Here is a 24470-nt window from a genome sequence, read left to right as displayed (position 1 = left end):
CTACTCTAATGTAGGAGCCAGTTTGGTGTAGTAGTTAAGGGCACGGGACTCTAATCTAGAGAGCCGGGTTTGATTTCCCACTCCTCCATTTGAAGCCAGCTGGGTGACCTTGGGCTAGTTACCGTTCTCTGGAGCTTTCTCAGCCCCACCCACCTCACAGGGTGTTTTGTTGTAGGGATAATAATGACATACTTTGTAAACCGCTCTGAGTGGGCATTAAGTTGTCCTAAAGGGCAGTATATAAATCGAATGTTGTTGTTGTTGTTAATGTGTTTCACACAGGGCTGCCCACAAAGACAACTAGGAAACTGCAATTAGTACAAGGGCTCCTCTTTCAGCTGGAGAGATCCAATATAAACATATCTGAGGGCTGAAATACAATGTTCATGTGATATGGGTTGGGCCATGGGTGCCCCACCCAACTTGTAGTCACTCACTCGGGGGAATTCACTTTCAAAGTGTTCCATTACTCTGTTTGGCTCAGGAGTGTTGCGAGGTTTGAGGCATCCCTACCACACCATTTCCATAAGAAGAAATAGCCAGCAGGGGTGATTTGCTCTTTCCTCTGGCTCCAGTTGCCCATCTCAGCTGAACAGACCAGTGTAAATCTTTGAAGACGAGTTCTCCTGATAATAGATGGGGTTGGGCACCTGCAAACTGACTCCTGTGCTGGAATGCAGGCAGGGAGACAGCCACGAGCCTCTCCAGCAGTCCGAGTTCAAACAAGCCGATAAGGGAGTGAGCCAGGAGCATAGTCCAAGGAGCCGAAATGCGGGGGTCAGAGCCGAAAAGCAGTCAGAGCAGAATGGAGTCGCAGTGGAACCAGGCAGGTCTGTGCGCAGGTGCTTCTGCACCAAAGGAGAGGGCATCCTGGCTTAAGAGTTCTCACCTGCAGGACTGAGCTGCACTCTGTTACAACTCAAGGTCGTTCCGACGCTGCTTGAGTGCCTGAAGCCTTGCACTTCGCCTCCTTTCCTCTGCAGCAAGCCGCTGCCTCCCTCTGCGCTGCCTATCAGGTTCGGGGGAGCTAGGTGGGGATGTTGCCCTAGCCTCAGGAGCTGGTGCAGGTAAAGGGGCAGCTTCTGTCCCTGAGTCTGCCCTGGATTCCTCAACCTGCTCTGACAGGGATTCCTGCTGCTCCAGTCCCTGCTGGTTTTCCAAGCAGCTGACGCTGGAGGAGCTTGGAGTATTCCCACTCCTGTCGTCCTCCCCAAGGTCTTCGTCCTCCGAGGACTCAGAGGCCACGACAACTCCTGTCATACGTATAATGTAATTTGATCCTGAAACATCTGGTTTAGCTATTTGCTTTCAGCTTGGGCCCTGGGACTAGAGGTGGGCACAATCCAAAAAAAATTACCGATCCAGCTCATCATGGATCGGCACCAGCGACGATCCCGAATTAACGATCCACACCAATCATCTCCTGTTCCCGAGCCATGGATCATGGAGGCCAAAGCGAGCCACGCTGCTATTCCCAGCGATGTGGGAAGGTACGTGGTGGTGGCAGCCGCCGGGCCCGGTGAGCCCGGGGAGATGGCGAGCTGCCTCCCCTCAGGGGGTGGGGGTCTGGCCGCTCGTCTGTGTGTGGCTGTCAGAGCTGCCTGTCAGGGTTTGCAGGGATGAGATTGGAGTGCCCATGGCTACAGAACACCCCCTTCCCCCTCCCTCCCTTGAGTGGCTTCTCCCAACTCGTGACTGCTTTGCTGCTCCGTGGTTGGAAGGAAGCCCTGCTGATCAAGGAAAGCTGGGCTTCCATTCAGGTTTCCAGGGCAACAGAAGGAGGGCAAACACAGCTCAGGCATTCCCCTGGCTCCATTGCCAGGGGAATAGATTGCTTGTGCCTGAGTGTCTGGCTTCCCGATCCGAGCACGATCGCCCCGATCAAGCCTCAATCCGGGCCCCTCCCGACCGCTGCATCGTTGGCCGTGGATGAGCACAATCTGCCGATTCACAATCGCGTGATCACCATTATCATGGGTTTTTTCCGATCGTAATGCGGATCGTGCCCATCTCTACCTGGGACCACTGGCAAATCTAGCCAGCAGGCAGCGGGTCTGAGGCCTTCAGAAGCTATGTTAGAGGCCTGTCTGGCCAGGCCAGTAGAACGTACATTCAGGTAACACATTGTGAATTATTTTCTTTCAGGGGCAGGCATATCACACAGCCCAGTTAGCACTGGTGAGACCAGCAGGGCCTTTTTTCCCTCTTGAGAGGATTCAGTGGTGAAGCAAGTCAAGTCAAGTTAGCTTTTATTGGCATAATGTAATGTGTAGCAAGTGTGGGATGTTGGGCGGCCAGCACCTGCCATCTCTCCATCAGGTCTTGAGAGAAGGCAGTCGTCCTGAGGTACTGGCACGATTCCTGTAGGAGAGTACGATCTGGTGCAGAACCGAGCATTAGGGGATGTAGCAAAGACTAGGAAATGCACCCGGGCTTGCTGGTTGTAGCCATGGGATTCCTTGGGAGAATCTGGAGGAGAGCATCCAAACTTTTCAGAATCAAGAAGGCTCGACATAAGGCCGGTATGACAGTATGGCAGGAGACTTTCAGAGCGGGGGGGGGGGGGACTTACATCCCTCATCCTTCGATTTGAAGCAATATGCTGCACTTGAATAAGAATGATAGGAGCCAACTCTCGGGAGAGGGGTGTACATCTATCTGGCTGATCTTCGTCAAGGCCTGCACGACATTAAAATCAGCAGGTGGGGCAAGGGGTGCTAAGCTAGGCTAATCCCCTTGTGTGGCAGCAATTCAGCAGGTTGCTCAGAATAGGTAACCCTGAGACATCATGGTGATGGGGTGTGTGTGTGTGTTTGGAACAGGCCATTACATGCTGTGTGGTCGGGTGGTGCTGTGAAGGAGCTCCCCAGGTGCTGAGTGGCGTCTCTCAAATCTGGTCGATCCTTTGTGGCCAACAGGGGAGGTGCATGAAGCTGGCCGCAGAATGGCTGTGCAGGCTGGGATAAACAAGGCTGGCTGAGTTTGGAGACAGGGTGGACTTGCCAGGTGGGTGCCCGGAGCAGTGACCTAGCACAGCCTGACTTCAAAATGGTCAGCTTTCTTGAATAAGCAGCGATATAGATCAGCCATTTGAATGAATTTAAATTAATCCGTGTAACTATTTAAACCCACACTCAGTTGTCTTTGTCTTCGTTGTCTCGTTTCATATTTGGGGGTGCCGGGGCAGCTGTTTCTGCCAAGGGGGGCCCTTGCACCAACAACGTATCTCACAACAACCTTTGCTTATAGCGCCATCCATCAGGATGGTTCAACTTTAGCCCAGTTGCTGCCTTTTCCCAGTTCTAGCCCCACCCGTTGGAACAGCCTTCCTGCAAATGTCAGGTGTTACCTCCTCTCTGCCCACCTTTAGGAACCCTGCAAAGTGATTTCATTTAGGCAGACTTAATGGAAGAGACTGGCATGGCAGCTGGCATATGAATTATCAGTGATGTGGGGGTGGGGGGCGGGTTATAATATCATCTGTTACTTTGCTTCCTTTAAGTGTTTGGTGTTACGGTTTGTTGGTATCTCTCTCACACATATTGTGTTTATAAATATTTAAGGATATGAGATTTAGACTCATCCGACTCTGAAAATGGCAGGAATCTCCATTTTTGCAACAAAGACATGAGTTCTGGTATGGGAAACTTCCTCTCAGAATATTTTTTTTAAAAACTATTTAGTATACTCCTTTTAGAGAAGCCGCGAAAGGCATTTTCTCTATAAACCACTAAATGCAAAAAACCCAAGGCCCAGAAGGTTGCCATCATTAAATATATCCAGGGCTTTTTTTCTGGGAAAAGAGGTGGTGGGACTCAGTGGGTTGCCCTCGGAGAAAATGGTCACATGGCTTAAACTATCCCTCTTCTTTCCTGCACTTGGGCTTCCCCTGTGTGGTTGGCTCCACTTCCTGCAGCAGTCATTTTGTGGTTGGTTCCACTCCTGCAGTTTCTACTGCTCTATGTCAGAATTCCAAGGGTTCCCACAGGCGCAAAGAGGTTGGTACCCCTAACACAGTCCATAAAAAGAGGCCACTGGCAGCTTAAAATAATGGTTTCCAGACTTAAATAACGTTAAAAAATCAATCAATTAAAATGCTGTGTGAGGATTACACCACTTCAGACTAGAGCTAATATATTCTAATTCCTATATATAGTCAGCTGGCAAGTCAGGGAGAAGCCTAGCGTACAATTCGTCTTTCCGATATGTCAATTTTGTGTGCAAAGAGTTGTTGTTGTTTTTTAAATGGGGAACTCAACCACAAGATTGTCCCACCTGCACTGTGAAATGGTACAGCTCAGGAATAGTTTTGCCACGTGGCTTGCTTTTTTTGGTGGGGGGGGGTACATCTGTTATTAAAAGCAGGTTTGCCAACATCTCAATGCTCTCTTGAAAAATACCTAGAAGCAGGGCTTTTCTTCTGGGAAAAGAAGTGGTGGAACTCAGTGGGTTGTCCTTGGAGAAAATGGTCACATGGCTGGTGGCCCCGCCCCCTGATCTCCAGACAGAGGGGAGTTCAGATTGACCTCCGCACTGCTAAGCGGCACGGAGGGCAATCTAAGCTCCCCTCTGTCTGGAGATCAGGGGATGGGGCCACCAGCCATGTGACCATTTTCAAGAGGTTCTGGAACTCCGTTCCCCCGCGTTCCCCCTGAAAAAAAGCCCTGCCTAGAAGACTTGATGGGATGCTGAAGCTTAGACAGCTTAGAAGCTTTGAGTTTTGAGTTAAATTATTTAATATGTTTATTTTATATTCTTAGTGTTTTATATTTGTATGTTTTACGTTTGCTGTACACTGCCCTGAGTCCTTCGGGAGATGGGCGGTATAAAAATTCAATTAAAGTAAAGTAAAGTAAAGTAAAGACAGGAGCAACTCTGCATAGGATTGCACTGTCAATTCGCCATACTGTCAGACACCCAGTCGAATGTTTTCACATCGTGCATTATTTCAATTAATGTTTGTGTGGCCTTTGGGACATCTGAAAATGATCCGGAATTCAGAAAGAAAGGAGAGCGTTCTTTACATAAGAAGTTAATGGACAAGGAGGAAACAGTTAACGAGACAATGCGAAGTATGGATGATTAATCGCTGTAGCTCTTTAAAATGACCATGCCATTATAACATTTTCTAGCCTATGTTTTCATGGGTGAAGCAATGTGAGCAATGTGAACTTTTCCCTAAGCCTACATTTTAACTTAATCGGATTATTTCTATATGTGACTGCTCCGCAATTTATCATCCCGTGGATGAATACTGCTGACTGTATACAAAACTCTCTTCTACATGGGGCCTGTCAAACTAGGTGGAAAAAACGCATCCTATTTTCCCTGCCAGGGACAGTGTGACCTGAAGACTTTGGTTTTCAAACGGCAAGAAATTACACTTGCTAAATTTCAGTATTGTAGAGTATGAGGGCCAAACCACGCAGTCTGGTTTTTAGCAAATTGGGCCCAGGTTTCCTGGATGTAACTTGGGTTTCCTGCAGCCACACAGCAGCTGCAGAGAATGGCTTTTAAAAATAAAGAAGAGCCCCAACAGGACCAGAATGCCATCTAGCTGGAGGAAGAAGAGGCCCTGCCTTCCGCCCCAAGCCATTTTCCTGTGCTGAAACAGCAGTGTGTGTGTGGTGGGGTATTTCCCCATTTTTTCCTGCTCCGTGTGTCAAACAGAACAGCAGAACTGAGGAAATAACTATCCCCCCGCCACACACACTTTTTTGGTATGGAAAATGGCTGGAAAGGAGCCCTTCCTTCCCTCACAGCAGCATTCTGTGTTCAAATGGGCTCCATTTTTTAAAATGCTTTCCCCTCACAGGTACCGTATGGCTGTGGGAAACCCAAGTTGGATCTGAGCAACCCAAATATCATTTAATTACTTGAACTGACCATCCATGATTTTGTATGAAATGGATGTCACTTGTTACGAGGATGGGCAGGTGGTTGCAAGACAGAAGGAAATGAAACTGTTATTCCCACAACTACTGCACAGACATGAAGCTGTTTGGCTGGGAGGATGGTAGTGAGAAGAGAAAAACGGAGGTTCAATTCATGTATGATCATGGCTGTCCAAAACCGTGTGTCTGCCAAACATGTTCACTGCAAAGTTCTCAGCATTCCTAGTTTTGGACTTTAATGGAGTAATATCTGTGATCTCCATGGATCTGTTCTAGACCCTACAGCTAATCAGTGGATCTCTTATTTTGCACTTTGAACCCAGTACCACAATGAGTATTTTAACCAGTCACATCATGGGGTCCTGCCTAGAATTTTATAACTCTCTGTTCAAGTCCCATGCCCAGCAGAATACTTGACAAATTTGTCAAAAAAAAATGTTTAAAAGCCCACGGTGTCTGCTCTGAGTAAAACCAATAATTTCTCTTCGTACAGACCCTTCTTTTTAAACCTATTTCTCAGTTTCCTGAATCTTGACAACTACCCACTGAGACCTTTGCCCACATGGCCTCTATATATTTCACTAGGACATACACATGGTGACTCTTTGCAAGCTTGTAAAGAGTCCAGTAGCACCTTTAAGACTAACCGACTGTACTGTAGCACACCCATCTGCTCTGTACATAGGACAAACCAGCCAACCTCTGCACAAAAGAATAAATGGACACAAATCTGACATCAAAAATGACAATATCCAGAAACCAGTGGGAGAACACTTCAATCTACCAAGTCATTCCATCAAGGATTTAAAGATCACCATAGTTCAACAGAAACATTTCAAAAACAAAATCCAACAGGAAGCTGCTGAATTGGAATTCATATATAAATTTGACTCAGTCAGACTTGGATTGAATAGAGACTATGAATGGTTATCTCATTACCAGAAGAATGCCTTCAGGCATTCCATTCAGATTCAACAGTGGAGGGGAGGGGCCATGCCCAGCCTGGATTGCACACTCCACCTCTTTCATGACTTTTGCAACTGATTTACATTTACTTGGCCCTCACTCCTGGCACCCTCTCCCCCCTCCCCTCACCACCTATATATCTCTGGCCAGTTTCTTCATAACTAGAGATGGGCACAATCCACATTACGATAAAAAAAAACCCACGATAATGGTGATCGCGATCCGGCGGATCGTGATTGGCCACGGCCAATGATCCAGCGATCGGGAGAGGCCTGGATCGGGGCGATTGGGTTCAGATCGGGGATCCAGACACTCAGGCACCAACAATCTATTCCCCTGGCAACGGATCCAGGGGAATGCCTGTTTGCCCTCCTTCTGTCGCCCTGGAAACCCGAATGGAAGCCCAGCTTTCCTTGATCAGCAGGGCTTCCTTCCAACCACAGAGCAGCAAAGCAGTCACCAGTTGGGAGAAGACACCCAGGGGGGGGGGAAGGGGGTGTTCTGTAGCCATGGGCACTCCAATCTCATCCCTGCAAACCCTGATAGGCAGCTCTGACGGCCAAACACAGACCTTGTTGCCGCCTCCCCGTGCCCGCCATGCCTGGCGGCTGCCGGCACCACCCACCTTCCCACATAATACCAGTGTGCCCCGCTTTGGCCTACACGATCCACGATCCACGATGCATGGCTCAGGAACGGGAGATGATCGGCGTGGATCATTAATTCGGGATCGTCATCAGCGCCGATCCACAATCCACTGGATCATTAAAATTTTTTGGATTGTGCCCATCTCTATTCATAACCTCCAGCATCTGATGAAGAGAGCTGTGGTTCTCAAAAGCTTAGGCCTCAAGAAAGTTGGTTAGTCTTAAAGGTGCTACTGGACTATTTTGCAACTACAGACTAACAAGGGCTAATTCCTCTGGATCTATTTGCAAACTTGGTTTGCCTGTTGGAGAGTTGTGACAAGAAGCATTGACTGTGGAAGAGGGCTGCGCTTTGTAAGAGAGAACTGCATTTTTGAGGAAGGAACCAGATACATGCAAGCTGTTGGGGGGCATTTTCTTTCTTGGCAGTGCAGAGGATTTAGTCCTGATTTAGTCCTGGCATAAGGAAATGAAGCTTTGAAGGGATCACTGCAAGTCACTTGAAGTAATGCAGCTAATTGTCCCCCCTCCCCTGCCCCATACATTCAAAATCTGCCAGAAAATCCACCTCACATGATATCAGTAGCCAGCCAAATACAGCTTCTACCATCCTTCTCATTTAGTGGGTAGAAATCACATGAGTGTGTGTGTGTGTGTGTGTGTGTGTGTGTGTAAGAGAGAGAGAGAGAGATCATTATGCAGATTTCTGCCTTGGAGTTGTTACATATTTAAAAGCTTAATCAAGCAATCCTATAAAACAGTATTGACTTTTTTTGCTCTACCATAAATGCTTTATTGCTGTCTTTGTTGTCAATCACTCACTTTCACTCCACTGGTCAAAGAGGCATTTGCTTTCAAAACAGATTCCTTTCTCATCAGGTGTCCGATTAGGTGTGTAGTATATATCGAAAGGAAGCGACACTTCCGACATCCTTTCTACACGCACATTGAAAAGGTACTCCTCTAGCTCCCCAAAATGACAACAATTCAAATCTCATCCCCAGTAGTTCAATGTCAGATCTTGTCTGTTTACCTTAGGGAGGAATCACAAAGGTATAATAGCAGAACATTTATTGTTTTCCAGATACAGACCCGAGCGTAACTCTTTCTGTGGCAAAGTTTTTATCTATGGTTTTTAATGATTTTCTCTCTTAGGCTGTTTTCACACTACTAACCTGCTTTCGTTACATTGTGAAATATTGTGCAAAAAATGCAGAAGATAGCGTCTTCTCGTGAGAGTTTTGCACGACATCGCACAAAACTCTCACGAGAAGACGCTATCTTCCGCGTTTTTTGCACGACGTTTCACAACGTTACGGAAGCAGGTTAGTAGTGTGAAAACGGCCTTAGTGACATATTTTATATTTTGTAATTAATATTTGGCTATTTGATCAACCATTTTATTGAATTGTATCATTCTGTACTTTACATTATTAAACCTGTTTTGCTTATGACCTGTTGGTCTGTGAGCATGAAATAAATAAAGAAAGAAGAACATTTATTTTTTTCCACAGTTGTTGTATGCTCATACTTAGCGAATTCTTGGAAGAAAATCTGAAACTGCTTAAGTGAAGAACTGATATGGCATCCATGTTATAGGTAAATACATTGTAGTGCTCCATCTGATAAGAAATTCATTTCATTAATCATCTGTTTGAAATGTTAGTCTGTTTGATACAGAACATTGGAAATTTTGAATATTAAGGAGGTGGTTATGAATTTCACACATTATCCTCAGTCATTATCCTCTAAATTATTAGTGAAGGGATGTATGGAGTTCAGTAGAGCAATTCAAACTGCACACTGCATCCTTGGAAACTTGGGACAGTTCACAAACTCTTACACAGGAAAACTGTGGGAAAAGTGGGCAGAATTACACCTGTTTCCCCCCGCCTCATTATAATTTGGTGGGATCAGTTTAAAAAAAAGAGTCTATGGGTTGTATCTGACCAACTTTTCCACTGGTGAAAGAGGGGTAAGAAGTCCCTATTGACCACCCCAAAAGGCTATGCTGGGTATCATGGGGCCTGTATGGACAAAAGCCACATGACAATGCAGGAGCTTCAATAAGAAGGTGAGCTGAGTGAGAATGAGTGAAATAGCTGGCAGGAGCCAACCCCATGTGTGTTGTACAGTCCTAGGAGATAGCCCATGAATTCAGACTGAAGTAACTGCATAGTATTGTGCTGTTTGTGTACACATGTAGGCTTTGTTCTCACAATGCTAGCAAATGTGTGTACAAGAACTGCATGTACATTTGTAGGTGCCTATTCTCAGGTCATATGTCTGCTTCTTTTCCAGTCTCTGCTAATTTGCACTTGTATACCCTATTGCAGCGCCCTGTCCTGGATGGCCCAGGCAAGCCTGATCTCATCAGATCTCAGAAGCTAAGCAAGGTCAACCTTGGTTAATAATTGGATGGGAGACCTCCAATGAAGACCAGGGTTGTGAAGGCAAGCGACGGTGAACCACCCCTGATAGTCTCTTGCCATGAAAATCCTGCCAGGGGTCGCCGTAAGTCAGCTATGACTTGAGGACACCACACTCTCACACACCCCCTATTGCATTATTTATGAAATGTCCCTGCTGTGGATTGCACTGACTTACACTGCATAATACACCTTCAGTCTCAGTGAGAAAGGCAGAATATAAATAAATAAATAAATAATAGGAAATGTGTGTAAGGGCAGGGCAAACCCACATATTCCTCTGTGCTTTCACTCTCCTCAGAAAATAACTTGTGAACTGTCCTACTGAATTAACATTTAATGGTGAATTCCCCACTCCTTCAAACCTTTCACAGTAAATCTCCATATGAGCCTGGTGGCCATATGATACCCCCCCCTTTTGACTTAAATAACTTAAATGGCACTAGAGGTGTTTTTAAATTAAAAAAAATGTATATTTTATTTAACATAGATGGGAAAGGTCAGGTGAAATGAGGGGCTGAAAATTTCTGAGGTAACACAATAGATAACTCTGAGGTAAAATCAGTACATGTACAGACTCAAAGTCTAATGTATCAGACTAATAAGAGTTCGCTAAGCTCTTCACAGTTACTTAAATCTTTATGTTGAGCGGCTTTTCTTTCAGTGTTTTCCCGAACACTCTAGTAAACTATCTTTGCATATTCTCTTACTCGTTTCAGTTTCTGGAAGGCTGGTACCCTCTTGCCAGCACCCAAACGTTTTCTCTTGAAACACCAGTACTTGTATTAAGTTTTTAACTGACTCTTAAGGTCTCCAAAGGCAATTTCTAACCACAGCAGACCAGGAATCTCTTCAGTTTCCAGAGCTCTCCCTGTTTGACTGGGTATGGGAATTCTTCTCTCATTAGAAGATCTATCCCCTTTCTTTGGCCCAAAATTCCTTGCCAACTTTCCCCAGTTCTCCTGTCTGTGTTAAAATGCTTTCAGTCAGGGCTGAATCTCGAAACTGTCAATACTCGATTCCTCTCACCTAGGGCTGAAATCAGACTCACTTCTTCCCAGCATCCACTTCAGAAGTCTTCCTCTGTTCAGCTCATGCTACCCAATTAGATTCTTGGAGTAACCTGTCATTCAGAGCTCTCTAATCTCTGCTTCACAGTCCTTCGGTTGTTTGTACAGCACTTCTAAGTGTTTACAAAGAGCAGTCTATCACAGGCCCTCCTGAGCCAACCTCAGGAGAAAGCCTCAGCCGCTCTTCTCTGTTGTTGGCCATCCAAAATAAATGGTCGTTTACTGGGTGAGATAAGAAGTTGGACTAGATGGACCACTAATCTGAATCATCTGGTATCTTCTTATGTTCATATGTGTATTCATTCCCAGCAGGAAACTCCCAGAACGTATCTGTGGAAAATCCATGTCTCTTTATGTGCGTGGAGGTGTTTCATGTAGACTTGGTAACATATGAATTAGCCCATGTCGGGTTTGGAGCTCTCCTCCAGTCCTGATAGAACAAACTTTCAAACCGAAGGACAGCTACAGAACCACACAGAAAATTCAGATCAACTGGATCCTCTTTACAGATCAACTGGATCCTCTTTGCAGATCTTCATTAGACAGTTTTTCCCCTTTATACATAACCAGATGTAGTCCACGGTTACCTGGTGCCACTGCAGGCCCAATTTAACATGTGACTCACTCCATTTCTGAAATAGCTTGGAAGCAAAAGATTCCAGGAACGCTGGCCGTTTTCACACTGCTTACCAGCCACAAAACGTCGCGCCAAGCTCCCAGAACGACAGCGTCTTCCTTGCGTGATTTCGCATGAGAACTGCTGTTCTCGCACGAAATTGTACCAGGAAGATGCTGTCATTCCAGGAGCTTGGTGTGATGTTCCGTGGTCGGTAAAAGTAAAGGTAGTCCCCTATGCAAGCACCGAGTTATTACTGACCCATGGGGGGGAATGTCGCATCATGACATTTTCCTGGCAGACGTTTTACGGGGTAGTTTGCCATTGCAGTGTGAAATCGACCTCTGTAAATCTGAGGGATCCTTTGACTGGAGAGCATAACAAGGCATTGATCTAAGGAATTTCAAATTTTAATATTTTGTATATGTGTTGCAAGATTAGAAGCATTCCATTGATTTTTTAAAATTACATTATTTGTTTGCTTGCTTGCTTCCTTGTCTTTGTTCAAATTATTCATATACTGGCTCTGTGTATGACAATGGACCCTCAAGGCAGCTGGTAATAAGAAAAATTTAAGACATCATAAGCATAATATGATGAAACTGTTTACCACTGTTCTAGGATTAAATTCTTCCCTGGCTGTACTTTTTGTCAGGGGTGGGAGGGGGCAGAATGCACAAAGGATCACTCTACAATTATTTCCTTTTAGGACACTGCCACCAGCACATTAGTAAATAATGTGTCCAAACTACACTCACTTATTCCCTACAGTCTTCTTACTGTAAACAATAACAACAAAATGACCTGATAACAGTCTATAGAACTGATGTGAGTTATCTTATACACATGAGGGAGGTTATCTGTTAAACAGAATTATTTTATCACATTTGAAAGTGTGCATCTTAGCACTAGGTGTTTGAAATCATTTATGGGCTTTGGAAAATACACTATCTACTTTACCCCCCAGATAGTTATCTTATTGATTATTGCAATCAATAAGAACAGCATTCAGAAGAAAGTACTTCCATAATTTCTCTGCAGTTGGCTTTCAGTGTTTGCAGGGGTCATTTCGTAGAAAAAGAGCTGGAGGAATTCATCAACATAGCTCATTAGCATAATTCATTAGCCTATGCCACGCCCCTTGCCATCACCGGAAGTGTGTAATTGGCATAACTGATTTGCATATGCCACTCCCCCTGACATCACCTATCCTGGCTGTTTTGGACCCAATCCTGGCCATTCAGGGCTGAAATTGGGCCCGAAATGGCAAAAAGGGGCTGAAAATGGCCGAAAGGGGGCCCAAAATCATCAGGATTGGGCCGCTGCTGAGCGGGAGAGTGATCCACCACCCATCAGAGGCCTGATCCAGGCCGTTTCGGCCCCAATCCAGGCTGAAACAGGTCCAAAATGGCCAAGAGTCAGGTGGGTGGGGCCACTTGACATGTGACCTCTTTGGGGAACTACCAGAACCGTGTTCCTGCATGGGGAAGGCAATGGCAAACCACCCTGTAACAAAAAGTCTGCCAAGAAAATGTCATGATGTGACGTCCCCACCATGGGTCAGTAATGACTCGGTGCTTGCACAGGGGACTACCTTTACCTTATAATATGGTATAGTAGGTAATTATCAATTTGCTAACATTCAGATATATCCTACCAGCATCTGCTAGTGAAAATGGTAGGAAGAGAACCCCTTTTGACTACCAGAATGATATGCTTGAGATCATGGAACCCACATAGTCAAAAGCCATGTGGAACCAGAGTTGCAATGAAGAAGAGAACTGGAAGCAGAAAACTTGGGTAGAGTTACCTTATCCCAGTACATATGTTCCATGTCGTAAGTTCATAAGAAGTGTTTAGAAATGCTGTGAGAGAACAAGGAACAAACAGTAGTTTATATGATAAAGTTATTGTTTTTTCTGTAACTTAGTTACTTCTTTCCTGTTCATCATGTCCCGACAATTAACCTCATTTTTATTAATGACTCAACTGGTTAAACACTGGCTACATTGATCTCCACGGTCTTACAGAACGGCGGATATAAAGAAAAGGAGAAGCATTCCTCAGCTCCAGATTTTTTCAAAATCTGCTGACTCAGTGCTGCGAGGTCTTCTTAATTACCAGCCTGCAGCCTGTAGCTCCAGACACCAAATTTCTTGACATAGACTAGAAGACTTCAGAAACTGAGCCGCCTCAGATGCCAAGGATTTGAAGGCATAATTTGCAAACCAATTAGCAAAACAAGTGGGAGGAGGAAGGGGGGAACTCTTCAGGACAAGGAAGTCAGCTGGAAGCTTGGCTGCAAACCAGTGTCAAGTTGGCCTGTTTGGGAGGCTCTGACTGACAGCTCTTTTGCTGTCATTTAACTCATTCAAATAATTGGCAGCAGTAGAAATATGAAGGGTTTTATAAATCACCATTTGGATCCTTTGTAAATCTAATTGCCTTCTATCAATTCTTCTCCCCAGAAGTAATCTTAGAACGGAAGAGATTTCGGCTCTCGTTGCACAGGACAAGTTATAGCACTGGTATCAGTCAATAGCAGCATTAAATTAGAAGTAAACTTTGTCATTCAGGTATAAATTTAATCCCAGTTCATATCCCATATTTCTGGAGCTGCGTGAGTTTATACTGACTTTACTTTTTTTGTGAATAAATTATGAAAGATTGTAATAAAATATTTTCAGCTAACCACAGGTGAAATAATAACTCGTGCCAGCCAGGGCTTTTTTTCTGGGAAAAGCGGTGGTGGAACTCAGTGGGTTGCCCTCAGAGAAAATGGTCACATGGCTGGTGGCCCCGCCCCCCGATCTCCAGACATTGGGGAGCAGCGCAGAGGGCAATCTAAACTCTCTTCTGTTTGGAGATCAGGGGGCAGGGCCACAGGCCATGTGACCATTTTCGCTGAGGGCAATTTAAACTTTAAAAAACTCCCCCCTTGTTCCAACTGACCCAAAGTAACATCATTGTGTGGTCTTGAGTTCCACCATTGAGTTCCAGTAGCTCTTTTCCCAGAAAAAAAGCCCTGGCTTTATGTATACGTTGAACCTCCGTGGGGTTTTGATAATAGTTTGATGTTAGTGTCAGGCTGTTACTTAGATTAGATATAGTGCGATGCTGCCCTTCTCTTGACATAAAAACAAGATAACTTCCCAATTTTACAAATGGGTATTACAATCTGAATTCTCTTTTGATAAATCTAAACAGCATGTTTACGCCTCTTTCCATTGTCTAAATGTTAAAATAATTACAACATGAAAAGCAACATGTTAAGAATACTGTATTTATGCAAAAAGTGTGATGCTTTTCTTTAAAAAAGTGGACGATCCCTATTTGTTTGGTGTAGTAGTTAAGAGCAGTGGGACTCTAATCTGGAGAACTGGGTTTGGTTCCCCACTCCTCCACTTGCAGCCGGCTCGGTGACCTTGAGTCAATCACAGCTCTCTGGAGCTCTCTCAGGGCCAAGCTACACATGACGAATGATACTTGAACGGCAAGTGTATTTCTCCCTGTTCACTTGCCCTCCACTCAATCCACTTGCCGTTCAAGTGTCATTCGTCATGTGTAGCTTGGCCCTCAGCCCCACCCACCTCACGGGGTGATTGTTGTGGAGATAATAATAACACACTTTGTAAACCACTTTGAGAGGGTGTTAAGTTGTCCTAAAGAGTGGTATATAAAGTGAATGTTATTGTTATTATTAAGCTTTTTGTTTGAACCACCATTTAAGTTCGACTGATAAGCGATATGTGGAACAGGTCCCAAGTTTGATTTGTCGAGATTGTATAACCCTTTAATTCTGTTCTTCATCTTTAATATGCTCTAAAGCATTACATCTTAAATGATATATCCTGTTAGAGCTTTTGGTTCACAGAGACTAGTTCCTTTATCTCCTACTAAGTGTCTTAGATTAGGGCAAAGACTGGAAAGAAAAAGGTCTTGCGAAGAGCCTACGTGGTATACTTATCTCTTGAAACAACAAATAGGAAGCAAAGTAGCATTTTGGTATAGTTTGGTGTAGTGGGTTAAGAGCGGTGGGACTCTAATCTGGACAACCGGGTTTGATTCCCCACTCCTCCGCTTGAAGCCTTGAATCAGTCCCGGCTCTTCCAGAGCTCTCACAACCCCACCCACCTCACAGGGCGATTGTTGTGAAGTTAATAACAACACATACTTTGTAAACCACTCTGAGTGGGCATTAAGTTGTTGCAGTGCTGGATCTAGGCACCTGGGCCTTGGCTGGGTGCTCCGCATGCGCTCTCCTGGCTCTGCGTGATGATGTGGGAGGTATGTCCACCTGTGCGGCAAGCCGGCCGCTCCAGCACCCGGTGAGCTGTGGAACTGGTGGCGGCATGGGTGTGCATGTGTGCTGGGGCGGCATGTGCTGGGGCAGGACCTCCCAGCCCTGTGCTCAGCCACCCATGCGGCAAGCCAGCTGCCCCAGTGCATGCCCTCGCTGCCGCCAGTTCCATGGTTCACCAGGTGCTGGGGTAGCCAGCTTGCCGAGTGGCCGGCTGAGCACAGGGCTAGGAGGCCCTCCACATGGTTTGCGTGCCCCACTGCCCTGTGCCGCCCGAGCAGCAAGCTGGCTGCCCCAGAGCACGGTGAGCCACGGAGCTGGCGGTGGTAAGGGTGTGCGCTGGGGCAGCTGGCTTGCCATGCTGGTGGCTGAGCGCAGGGATGGGAGGTCCTGTGTGTGCGGCAAGCCAGCTGCCCCATCGGCGGGGCTGGCAAGCATCTCCCAACCCTGCGTTCAGCCTCCCGGGCAGCTGGCAGCCGCGCCCAGTGCCCCCTCTTTGGCGGCGCTGGGGGCAGGCTATCTCCCCCTGCCCCCCTCGATCCGGCCCTGAGTTGTCCTGAAGGGCAGTATATAAATTGAAAGATGTTGTTGTTTTGTTGTTGTTGTTAATGGGAAACTGTAGCACATGCAAATTTCATCACCTAGGCCAAGTTCAAGTGATCTCCGTGTAGTTGCTGTAATGCATAAGCCACCTTTAGCAATCACAGATGCCCCAGAATGTGTTCTCAGTCTTTCTAATATTAAGACGACCATTCAAATTAAAAATGGGTGTGTTGATAGAATAGGTGCTCTTTCATGCTGAACACCAAGTATATTTATAGAATGTTAATGTAAAAACAAGTAGGAAAATAAGACTAAACTATGTGGGTACATGTTACCAGCCGCAAGCAGCTGAGGTAAGGAATATCTAATTTATCAAATTAGAATGAACACCTGTTCCTTCTTAGAAAGTGTTTATTCTGAGCAACAGTGATCTGATTTGTTTGGTCACAAAATGCTGAATTTTCAGTGATACGTTCACTTATTATATTACAGCTCTAGGCAATCTTACATCCCACTGGGCCATCTAAATTGCCCTCTAGCTTTAATGAGTCATACTTAAAAAATTTCCACCAATGAAGTGGCTGTGTAGAATAAACAGAAAGATTCTGCTTTCCTCTGTCCCACATACTTAAGTTTTTAGTTTCCAAAGAAATAGATATGTTTTTGCTCTATTTTTCAACTTGCTGAAAGTCTGTATCCTTATTTAGGCGCCTTAAAATGTCTTTAAGAAAAGAAACCATTCATGATGTATTTCTACTCAATGGTGACCTTTCATATCCCATATTTCTGGAGCGACATGAGTTTATACTGACTACTTTTTTGTGATAATAATAAAATAATAATGTAATAAAAATATTTTCAGCTAACCACAAATAAAATAAAAAGTTGTGCCAGCTAATATCTGCAGCAGCTTTAAAATTGCTTAGGATGGAGGAATAGTAGTATCATGTCACAAACATCATGGGGATGTGTATATAGAGATAAATACTAGAACAACACATGTCCCTTGATTTCTTGCTTGATTTACCAAATCCATCAGTCTCTGCTATATGAGTAATGCTAGGTAAAGAGGAAGACCTAAAACAGGATGGCTTGACTCAGTAAAAGAAGCCACATCCTCTAGTTTTCAGGATCTGAGCAAGTCTGTTAATGATAGCATGTTTTGGAGTTCTTTCATTCATAGGGTCACCATAGGTAAGAGGTGACTTGACAGCACATAACACACACATGCACATACCCGTTCCCATACTCTGCTTTGAAACCTGCCTGGAGCTCAGTGCTATTATCAGTAGTGGCCAGGTCAAGAGGCAGGGACACCAGAATCCCGTCTTAAGAAACTACATGTCCATTTCTTTCTTTCTTTCTTTCTTTCTTTCTTTCTTTCTTTCTTTCTTTCTTCGTTCGTTCTTTCGTTCTTTCGTTCTTTCGTTCTTTCGTTCTTTCGTTCTTTCGTTCTTTCGTTCTTTCGTTCTTTCGTTCTTCCTTCCTTCCTTCCTTTCTTTCTTTCTTTCTTTCTTTCTTTCTTTCTTTCTTTCTTTCTTTCTTTCTTTCTTTCTTTCTTTCTTTCTTCCTTCCTTCCTTCCTTCCTTTCTTTCTTTCTTTCTTCCTTCCTTCCTTCCTTTCTTGCTTGCTTGCTTGACAATTCAACAGAAAGCTTTCTGGCAGACCACTAATGAAGGCAGTAAGGATTCTGAAATAATGTCGTATGTGGAGTATCCCCGATCGAAGTTTTATACTTTTGGATATTTAGAATAATTTCAGATATTTAGAATCTCAATGGATGTGATGTCCTTATTAGAGATGGGCATGAACCTGAATACGAACCAAAAAAAACAATGAACCAGCCTGGTTCATGGTTCGCGAACCAGTGGTTTATGGAAGCTGGTTTCCATGAACTTCCACGAACTGGTCTACTGGTTCATTTGGTTCATATTAAAGGGCAGTTTAAATGGCCATTTCCCTGGGGAAATGGCCATTTAAACTTTTCCTGCCACTTGCAAGCAGCAGGTCCCTTTAAACGCCCAAATTCCACAAACCCCAGTCCCAGCCTCCCACCCTCACCCCACCCCCACCCTCCGAGCCCCAGCCCCCCAGCCCCCAGCCCCACACTTACCTTGTCTTCTCTGCGACCGTGGCCTCTTCCACCTCCTCTCACGAGGGGCGGGAAGGCCATTTTCAGCCATTTTCGGATTCCCCCCCGCCAGCTGATAGTTTAAAGGGCCCTTTCCTGCCTCTTGCAAGTGGCAGGAAAGGGCCCTTTAAATGATTAAATGTCCCTTTCCCTGCTGCTAAGCAGCTGGAAAGGGGCATTTAAACCCCGCAAACCATGAACCATGAACTGGTTCGGAAACTTGCCCCAGTTTGTGAGAGTTCATGGTTCCATGTTCATGGAGATCCATGAACCACGAACCACATGGTTCGGTTTTTTGTGGTTCGTGCCCATGTCTAGGCCTTATAGGAAGTGTCAGGAGGTGACAATGAGGAAGTATGCTGCCCCATGCAGATACAAAGCTACTGAAAGTATAGCAGGACCTGTAGCAGCAACTAATATTATCCTTTCTACAGTGCCTGCTTCTGTGTATTTCTGTTGCAGTTTCCTGATACCCTCCTGTCATGACACCGCATCTGTCTCTACCCTCCGCAGTACTCAATGGTGGGGAATTGGAATTCTCCATATAATCCACGACATAAGGTGCAGGTGTGGGCCCTTTCCTGCCACTTGCAAGAGGCAGGAAAGGGCCCTTTAAACTATCAGCTGGCAGGCAGGGGTGGGGGAATCCGAAAATGGCTGAAAATGGCTTTCCCGCCCCTCGCAAGAGGAGGTGGAGGAGGCCACGGTCACAGAGAAGACAAGGTAAGTGTGGGGCTGGGGGGCTGGGGCTCGGAGGGTGAGGGTGGGGGTGGGGTGAGGGTGGGAGGCTGGGACTGGGGTTTGTGGGATTTGGGCATTTAAAGGGACCTGCTCCATAATGGTTATATGAAAGTACAATCCTAAAAAAGTTACTCCAGTCAAAACCCATAGATTTCATTGGGCTTAGACTGGAGTAACTCTTCTTAGGATTGAGCCACACACTACTATTTAGAACCTATAATTAGCATATAATATCAGTTGTGACATTAGAAGTCTCTGAGCCTCTCAAGGCCATAGTTTATTATGCCTCAGCCATCTCTGAAAGCTACGGAATTTTCTTGAAATCCTAGGTACCTATAGCAACTAACCTTCTTCCATCATGGGACTGGCATCAAGAATAACCATGGTAGAGAATGCTGTCAAGTCATAGCTGATTTATGGTGACCCCCTGATGAGGTTTTCATGACAAGAGACTAACAGAGATGGTTTGCCGTTGCCTGCCTCTGCAACCCTGGTCATCATTGGAGGTCTCCCATTCAATTTCTAACCAAGGCCGACACTGCTTAGCTTCTGAGATCTGATGAGATCAGGCTCACCTGAACTATCCAGGTCAGGGCGGCATCAAGAATAACCTTCACCATATTTCCAGTGTAGTTGTTGCTCCAGCCCAGTTTCTTTTGCCTCAGACTTTCATTTTCTCGACTTGCTTATCTCCGTTTCTGCCTCATCCTATTTTCTTTTCACCCTCACCTGATTTCCTTCTTGTACAGTAAGTATTTTACTAGTTTCTGATCAGTGCATATAATGGAGATACTATCTAAGCAACTCACAATGGACAGCAGAATGGATGCTAATCCTGAATCCACAGCTAGTTGAATTTCTGCCTCCTGATGATACACTTGAACCCATGTGGTTGGGTTTTGTTTCACTGTGATAGGAGTATTTACTAGAGATGGGCATGAACAGCAATACAAACAAACAAAAGCCACGAACACCCCAATCTGCTGTTTGAGAACAAGCTGTTCATGAAGCCCCATTCTAAACGAGCAGGTGGTTGTTGCAAGCCTCGTTCGTTGCTGTTTGTCATGCCAGACAGTCTGGCACCTGCAATCAATTCCCTTGGCAACATAGGCAGGGATTGTCTGAACTCTGTCTGAACTCCTGCTGTTGCCCTGGAAACCCCAATCTAAGCCCAATTTAGCTTGATAGGCAGGTCTTCCTTTCAAGTGTGGAGCTCCAAATTTGTTACAGGAGAGCAAAGACCATGGCGGAGGGGGGGCTTCCAGCTCTGGCCTATCTTTGCAGACAGTGGAGAGGGAGAGACAGCTGCTGTTGGCATTTTGATAGAGAGACAGGGAGAGTGCATTGGAGCTTGAATTTTCTTTGTGTGTGGTGGGATATGGAACTACCCCTTCAGGTTCCAGGGCTTCTGCCAGGCTCTGGGGCCAAGATATTATTTACTATTGGTACCTTTCCTGCTGCCTGATCAGGTTGGGTTTCTGGGAGTGGTGCAGTAGGGATCTACCCCTTCAAGTTCCAGGGCTGCTGCCAGGCTCTGGGGCCAAGCTATTATTTATTATTGGTACCTTTCCTGCTGCGTGCTCAGGTAGGATTTCTGGGAGTGATGTGGTAGGGATCTACTCACCCTTGGGTTCCAGGGCTACAACCAACCATGAACATGTTTGTGAACAGGGTCATGTTTGTGGTTGTTCGTGAGTCCCTGTTCGTAGATGGCAACAAACAACGAACATCATGTTCTTTTTTTTCCTGTTAGTGCCTATCTCTAGTATTTACCCTTGAGTCACCATACTGTCAACATTTGTTCAGAATATTTTTTAATTGTTTGGTTGTTTGATACATTCCTCTGATATTTTGTCTGCTGGAGACCCCTAAAGAAATTATGCAGTCAATTTCCTCAGTCAATTTGATGGATTTACCTGCAAGCCAATTTCAATCTATGTCAAAAGCTATGCAAATGCTCCTGGGACTATGGAGGTAAAATCAGTGTGTATCGGTTTGTGTTTTTATCTGCATTTATTTATGGTCTGTAATATAGTCATGTCTTCTTATTCAGAAGAAAAATCATCAAGATGCAACATACTACTTGATGAATCTATGTCTGTATTATGCATGTACAAGTCTTTATGTCATGATCTGTAGCTTTCCATGCACTTTCTAGTGCTACTTGAAGAAATTAAAAAGGGTGTTATGAATCTCTGGAAGCCTACACTTAGTGCCTAAATAACACAAGAAACTTGTTTTATGGATTATAGATTTTATTACACTAGCTGTAGACTTGATCCATTTTCCAACTTTCGTTTTTAAGCTATTCTAGAAATTACAAGCAGTAATATTAAATTGCAGTGGGTAGTTGAAACAGACCAAGCAGCAAAAAAATGAAATTGCAGTCCTCTGCCATAGAGGAAAAACAAACATACACATCCCTAAATAAAATAAGGAACTCCAGATTTATAGATAAGAAAATATACCCTTCTGAGGGGTGAGAGAGGAGAGCAGACTCCACATCATAAAAAATCATAGAAGGCTTTATGAACCTTCTTATAAAATAACAAAAACCAATCTTCAGAGAGCACTAGACACTGGGTAGCTTATATGGAGCAGGTTATATGTGGCAAGTATCACAGGCAATAATATCTGCTCAAGACTCAAACAGAAATCAAGATCTTAACACTTGTGCTGGAACAGCTCAAAAGTTATGGGCCTCTAGAGGTACACCATCAATAGCTGAATTTATTCCAAGCATACATCACAGAAAGAGATTCATGGCTGTGGCACTGCATATTTTATTATCTTGTTCCACCATCCTACGCACATGTATATACCTCTAAAAATACTATTAGGCTTGCCTTAAGAGTCACCCAATCTTTTCCACATTGAGAGTTAATCATTGAGCAGTTTAGACCATGACAAATGACATGTGTGACAGGTAATAGATTCTGCTTAGTAGAAGAAGGTCATCTTAAGTAGACTTCAGCCCAGCCTAGCTTCAGCAATTGACTCTATGGATGATCCAATGTCCCTTGTTATTTATGTCTTCTGTCTATCAGTTATCTCCTGTACTTATGGTCTGGTTGGGGTTTACCTGTAGGATATATCCATTAATAACTCTAAGATGAATTGCTCCTGATATTTTCATTAGTGCAGACACATTCCCAAACCAAAGCAGTTAATCTACGTAACTGGAATCTCAAATCTCAGGTATTCCTGTTAACAGCAAGATGAAGACAGAGACAGATTATGCAGTTGATTAGCAAGTTTTGGTCAAAAAGCAGCACCTAGAGAATTGTAAAGACAACAGAAATGTACACAGTTGCCACCAAATGTGAATGTGTATATCATTTTACTTAGATATGAAGCCAGTCGGGAGAGTGATTTCTTTCTCATAGCTGAAAACATAGAATCTTGTTTTTGTTTCCTTTAGCATTGTGAATGAAACTTTTCCAGGTTGCCATGAATGTTAAAGTCACAGTACAAGACTGAAGTGAAGCATAGGAGGGTCTTGGTTCTCCATGAACAGATGGGAATATTCTACCATGACCAGCACTCGAAATCCACTGGGCAGCATTAATTAAGAAGAGAAGGTCATAATGTAGGCCTGTTTTGAGCCCCTTGTTCTTTTCATATGGGGATAATGCAAACATTTTTTTAAACTGGGGGGGGGGAGCAAAGAGACACAAACATTGCTAGATTAAACTTCAAGCCTAATTTTGCAGGGACATTAAACCTGTGTCAATGGTTCATCGACATCTTATAACCACCTGCTTAATCTTGAAATACATTATTTGATTTTTATCCCAGGAGAAGACTAGGAGAAGACTAGACATGCAGGCATCTAGCTAGATTATGTGATGATGTATTTTCAAGGTCTCTGGATTGGATTATATGAGCTAGTGTAATCAACAAAGATGACAACAAAGGATACATTCAGTCTGCTGGGCAGAATCAGACAGGATGGAAATGAGGAGTCTGATTCATGTCTCTTTCTCACCCAATAATGGCCTCTTCTGCATGATTCACTTACAGAGGTGTTCTGGGTATTTGGCCCACGAGGATATTATTCACTTTTGGGTTCTGTAATTTTGCCTTTGAGGGTGTTGAACCAAAGGGCTGCCTAGATTTTATTTCTGCACTTTAAAAAACGATCTATTTCTGCTGTGGGTGTTCTGGCGGAAGACAAACATCAGAGTTACTGATCTGGGAATTTCTAAGAATTAAATGTATGGGTAGGAAGTCTTTTTAAAGCCCATGTGACAACAAACCAAGTGGGGAGCCTCAGTCTCTTTTTGCTTTGGAGGCAATAGAGGAGCTGTTGGGGTTCCTGGGCAACCCAATGCTATGGGGAGCAGAGGTCGGGGTGGGGAGGGGCTGCCAAGCAGAGGGATGACATATTCTCTACCAAAGCTGTCCCTGTGGTCAAGGGCTCTGTCTCAGCCCTCGCTGACCCTCCTTTTCTTTTTCTTTGTGTCCTTGGATGTGGTCGGGGAGGCAGAGGTAGAGACATCGAAGCAGTATAGGGCTAGAACTGGCGGGAAAAACCCATGCAGAAAAGACCACTATGTAGTGAAACAAAACAATCTGTGAGTTGCCCTCCACCATCGTTTGTTTGTGGGAGCATAAGAAGAGTGGGGGTAGAAATGGCCCCTAAAAGCAGCTACCATTTTCTCCCATTGCATAGGTGGGCAAGTGAGGCAGGAGCTGGTCAGTGGGCTTGGTGCCAGTGGAGCCAGGGTGCCCTGAAACCCTCTGCCCTCTGGTGCCCTAGGCAATATCCTAGAGCTGCCTAGTGGACAGGCTGCCCTTGCTTGAAACAAGTACTTCTCTTTGAAATATGCTTTTAAACTGGGGTACATTGAAAAAGGGGACCCCATTTCTCCAGAAATAATAATAACTTTCGATTTATATACCATCCTTCAGGAAAACTTAATGCCCATTTGGAGCGGTTTACAAAGTATGTTATTATTATCCCCACAACAATCACCCTGTGAGGTAGGTCGGGTTGCGAGAGCTCTGAGAGAGCTGTGACTGACCCAAGGTCACCCAGCTGGCTTCAAGCGGAAGAGTGGGGAATTGAACCCAGTTCTCCAGATTAGAGACCCACTGCTCTTAACCACTACACCAAACTGGCTGTGTATA

The sequence above is a fragment of the Eublepharis macularius genome, chromosome 10, assembly GCF_028583425.1.
Source record: "Eublepharis macularius isolate TG4126 chromosome 10, MPM_Emac_v1.0, whole genome shotgun sequence".
Taxonomy (NCBI): Eukaryota; Metazoa; Chordata; class Lepidosauria; order Squamata; family Eublepharidae; genus Eublepharis; species Eublepharis macularius.
The sequence above is the reverse complement of the archived record's forward strand: the minus strand, read 5'-3'. Positions refer to the sequence as shown.